This window comes from Anas platyrhynchos, chromosome 1 (genome assembly GCF_047663525.1).
Source record: "Anas platyrhynchos isolate ZD024472 breed Pekin duck chromosome 1, IASCAAS_PekinDuck_T2T, whole genome shotgun sequence".
Classification (NCBI taxonomy): Eukaryota; Metazoa; Chordata; class Aves; order Anseriformes; family Anatidae; genus Anas; species Anas platyrhynchos.
In genome coordinates this window covers 45,703,712-45,708,720 of record NC_092587.1, presented here as the reverse complement: position 1 = coordinate 45,708,720, position 5,009 = coordinate 45,703,712, and the positions used below count along the sequence as shown (strand labels likewise).

General features: G+C 50.1%; 3 non-coding genes across 3 annotated transcripts; 2 read left to right on the top strand and 1 right to left on the bottom strand.

Annotated features, from left to right (window-relative positions):
- The first annotated feature begins 3,966 nt into the window (after window positions 1-3,966).
- Window positions 3,967-4,038, top strand: TRNAD-GUC (transfer RNA aspartic acid (anticodon GUC)). The gene has a single exon. It is a non-coding gene; the product is annotated as a tRNA-Asp (tRNA).
- A 170-nt stretch (window positions 4,039-4,208) lies between these two features.
- Window positions 4,209-4,280, bottom strand: TRNAD-GUC (transfer RNA aspartic acid (anticodon GUC)). The gene has a single exon. It is a non-coding gene; the product is annotated as a tRNA-Asp (tRNA).
- A 409-nt stretch (window positions 4,281-4,689) lies between these two features.
- On the top strand, window positions 4,690-4,761 carry TRNAW-CCA (transfer RNA tryptophan (anticodon CCA)). The gene has a single exon. It is a non-coding gene; the product is annotated as a tRNA-Trp (tRNA).
- The last annotated feature ends 248 nt before the right edge of the window (window positions 4,762-5,009 follow it).

Genomic DNA, 5,009 nt, shown 5'->3' with positions numbered 1-5,009 from the left:
AACCCTACCAAAAGGTATCTCAATAAAATAGAAAGCAAATGGAACACCAAATAGCTTCCTATTTTTTTAATGTGGCCATCAGTCATGTTGTCTTTATGAAAAAGAAAGCTTAATGCATTTAATAGAAGACATCATTTTTATAGTGAGGTTCAACAAAGCAGTTCATACTGAGACATGCCCTGATGTAAGAGGTTTGGTCTAGTTCAAGACATTGTTACATGGCCAAATTTTAAGTGGGTACTTCAAATTAGAGGTGATTTGACTTTGTACCTCTGTTACCCATGAATATGTTGCCTTGTATCCTGCATACACTGTGTCAAATCCACTGCTTCTGGACTCGGGGATGCAAGCACAGCTGCAGTGTGAGGATAATGTGTGCAGCCCAGCCTTTAGTTTGAGAGACTAAGCAGCGTCTTCAATTACAAAAGTAACTGATGCTCTCAAAGGCAGGAGTGCCATTTGCTGGGACCTTGCCAGGCTGGAGAAATAAAACAACACAAATGTCTTCCAATTCAGCAAAGGCAAATGCAAAGTCCTACACCTAGGATAGAATAACCCCATTCAGCAGCCAGGAGCTGACTGCTTAAACAGCAGCTTTGTGGAAAAGGCTCTGGATGTCTCAGTGAACAACAGGGATGGACACGAGGGAGCAATTGCTCTTGTAGCAGTAAAAGCTAATCACATACTGGGCAGCATTAGTAACTGCACAGCCAGTAGGTCAAGAGAAGTGATTACTGCTCCCCACGCTCATTGGTCTTGTTTGAGACTGCCTATAGAGTACCGTGCACTGGGGCTCTGCAATACTAGAAAGATATTGATGAACTGGCATTAACCCAATGGAGGCTCACCAAAAAGATAAGGGAGCTGGAGCACATGTCACTGAGACAGATGGATTTATTCAGTCCAAAGAAAAGAAGGTTACAGGATTACCTAATTGTTCTCTTCAGCTACCAAGCAGGATGGTATAGAGACAATGGAGCCAGACTTTTCTTGGAGAAGCACAGCAAAATGAAAAGGCCAACCAATCAAGCAGCAACTTGGCAAATTCCAAGTAGAAACAAGGGGAAAAAATATTACAGTGAGGTAGGACAACCCATTGCAGGAAAGAGGCTGTGGAATGTCCCATCCATGATGATACTCAAAACTCAACTGGGCAAGCACATTGCAAGCTGACTTTCAGCTAAGCAAGCTGAAGGCGGGGTAACGAGATTGCAGTTACAAGGCTGAGCTAGATCCCAGACCTACTCCTGCTTATGGTCATAAAGGGCCTCTTACAGATGACTGTTGCTCCAGGGATCAACACTCTAGTGATAGCCATGATCTACCACCAGACTGAACGTACCATGATGAGGAAAGCATGAAAGAAGGTTTGGGTTGGGCACATGGAAGAGCTGTATGCAAATCCTGAAGGGATGGCAGATGCTTCATACACCTTGGAGCATTGATTCTAGTTCCTAGTACCTGTTCTGCTTTGTACTTACATGTCTCTATGACAAATCAACAGGGAACGCATTTGCTGTGTAACTATGAGTCACTGCAGCATTGTAATAGTCCATCCACTTTAAAACAACACTTTTGCTTCATAGTTCAATGTCTCTTCCTGCTTCTGTTCTGCAGTTAATCATCTTCTAGGTTGGAGTATACAATAACGTCTTTGAAGACTAGCTTCAGAAGTGCATATCAGCTTCAATGAGGAAGCAAAGATGTTTATTGTTTTCACCATAGCAGCCTAGTTGATTAACGCTTCTTTAACTCTATGTACTATCACCAGCTCAGGTCATAGTACATATTTCAGCAGATATGCTTGTTATCCTTGCCAAAAGGAGAGTGGGAAGAGGTTGTGCAAGAGCATGAGCTTGCATATTTATGGACACTTTTGTTTCAGGATTGCACTGGTTGGAAGAAAGTATACAAAATGTGTAAGATGGCTGAGGCAGGTAACAGTAGCTGTCCTGAAATGGGAGTAGGGCAGCTGAGGCATGACCAAGGACTCTCACTACTAAAGTAGCTTCTGTTCTGATAGGATGCCCTTAGCAATGTACTAAGCTATTGAAAATGGGGTGAAACACGGCAAAGAGGAGAACATGTTTAGTGAGGTGCTGCAAACTTTGTGCCACTCGTTCTTGGGGCCTTTCAGAGGAAGCCTGGGAAATGAGGAGGTCAGTCCCAGCTGTCAATAGCCCTTCTTTCACTGCAAGGTTCTTCTGTTGATGCAAGGTAGCCACCGTTCATCCCTGGGTTCTCTGAAACAGTGAATTGTAGAAGCAGTACCAACACTCTGCTGCAGAATGACAAGCACCATGAGAATTATGCAAGCAATATCACTCAAGTTCCTCATAACACTGCAAGATGCCTCCTCCTTGGACTGCACTGCCAATATGGCCACTTGTTCTTCCTTTAGATTCTTCAGAGCCTTGGCTTGGGCTCTGCACAGTTCCACTGTACCTTTGCTGAAAATGCTTCAAGAGTGTGTCACACCATAGCCTTTCCTTGTATCTCCAGGAGGTTCAGAACTCCCAGGCAGATCCACTTGTGCCATCATGGCCAAAGCCACAGAACAAAACAAAACGTCTACATAATTTGCAGCAAGCCTGGCTCTGGTAGTCCAAAAATACTTACCAATGCCAGAAATTTGCATGAGATGTTATGAAGATAGCAGAAGTCCTGTTCTGAGAAAGGAGAGGTCTGTGTGAAAGCTTTAGGCAAAACCAGTTCTGAGGCAAAGAGCAGCATCAAAGGAAGGTCAGACTGTAGCTAGCACCACCGCTTAAACACATTTGGTGCCAACTCAGCTGCCTGACCATGGGGACCAAGGAACTGAAGACACTAGGAAACGACTGGTGAGAAGGCTTAAACTAGCTATGCACAAGTGGTCCCACAACATACAAGCAGGCAATGCTTGATCCAGTAGGCAGTCCCGCAGGTTAAAGTTAACCATCAGCACCTTTTGAATAAAATTTGAACCTGCCCAGCAAGTTTAGACCAGCCTAGCACCACTGGTTTCAATCCTGCTCCGTGAGGCTTAAAGCCCATGACTTGATCATGGCCCTACCAGCACATCTCATTACAGCACTTCTAAAGTAATGAAATTATTCTGAGACTTTCGTTCATGGTTTTCAGTTGTCAGGATAAAACATGAATTTATTGCATCTGCTCAGGAACACATTTGTATTTAAATACTCAAATGAGCTGTCCAGTTTTCTAAAATGTGTCAGGCACAGGTCACATCTTGAGACGCCTACATTTGGATTGCTGCTCGTTCTTTAGCCGTGCTTGTCTGAAAAAAGGACACCCTGGTGTCCTTTTATCTAAAGAAGTATTAGTAGTAGCAGAAATCATCAAAAGAGAGCACGGCTTATTGCAATCGCCTGCTTGCGTGTGGAGCTAATGCTTCATCTAACAAGTTAATAAAGGAAATACAGTTTCCTGTCTAATGTCACTGTGTTACCAACCTACAAGCACCTTACTGCTGACAAAACCAGGACCGAGCCACGCAGCCGGCGTGTGTCCTTCAGCCTTTTACTCTCAAATCTCAAAGGAATTGGTTTCCATTTCTCTCTTCCCCTTTTTAGGTAGGTGAGGAGCAGGTGCTGGAGTCCCTTCACCCCCAGGACTGCTGACTCCAGGGCTTCTCAGGTTCCCGTAAAAAGAAACGCTCAGCACGAACCAGATGCGAAAATACGAAGGCGAAGACTATCCGGGCTGCTTTGCTCCTCGCCCCCCCCCCCGCTGCACGGGAACTCCCCCCCTCCCTGCAAGCACACGAGGCCCAAAAGCACACAAAAAAGGGCTGCAGCCGGGCTGTCTCCCCCCCATGCTCCACCGGTTGCTCCCGGAGGCTCAGCCCCTCGCTCCCCCACCCCGCGGGGCGCTGCGGGGCTCCGAGCCGCCCCTCACACGGTGCCCGGGGCCCGAGGCCGCGGCCCTGGGCGGGGAGCGGCGGCGCGGCGGGCGCAGCCCCGCGGCTCCTCGTTAGTATAGTGGTGAGTATCCCCGCCTGTCACGCGGGAGACCGGGGTTCGATTCCCCGACGGGGAGAGGCGCTGCTGCGCCGCTTGTTTTTGTCCGTTCGGGCCTGAAGGAGGCGGCCAGAAAAGGGCCGGCCCTCCCGGGGGCGCCGCTTTTTGTTTGTTGTCGTTGGCGGAGCGTTGCAGCGGGTGGGGCTTGGGGCTGTTGTTTTATTTTTTTGAATAAAAACACAGTTTGGCCTCCCCGTCGGGGAATCGAACCCCGGTCTCCCGCGTGACAGGCGGGGATACTCACCACTATACTAACGAGGAGCTGCCTTGGAAAACACCCTCGCGGAGCTGCCTTTATGTGCACAACCCCATCTTCCACCAGCCCCAACGCTTCCAGCAGGGGGCCCGGCCGAGGGGCGGTGACCGGGCCCCGCGACCCCGCGGGCGGCGGCGCTGGGCTCGGCGCCCCCGAAGCAGCGAGAGGCCCCTGCGGCGAGGGGCCGGCAGTGGGGGTGTGGGCGAGGGGCGGACACGATTCTGGGCGGGAAGCGGGAAAGGAGCCCGAGGCAGAGGGGAGGGGCCGCCGCGGCTCGGGGCGGCTCGGGGCGGCTCGGCTGCCGCAGCGGGGGTGAGGGGGGCTTCGCCGGGATGGCCCCCAAGGGCTCTGCCTCGGCCCCGCCGCGGCCTGCGGTGGGCGAGTTGTAAGGCTCTGCCTAGGGCTGCCCAGCAGGACCTCGTGGCGCAACGGTAGCGCGTCTGACTCCAGATCAGAAGGCTGCGTGTTCGAATCACGTCGGGGTCACTTCCTTTTCCTGCTTTTCCTCCCCCGGCCGCTTCTCGGGAGAAAAGGAGGGACTCGCCGTGCTGTTTGGCTTTGTTTTTAAGGCGGGACTTCGATATGGGCGCTTCTTTACTCATCGTGTGTGTGTACAGGACTTTCTAACTTCACGTGAAGGACCGGGATGTGTGCAAGAACTCCACACACACTGTGGGAATGACGAGAAACGGTTGGAAAGATGCATAGAAAGAGAAGTTCTAAACTTTTAAGTG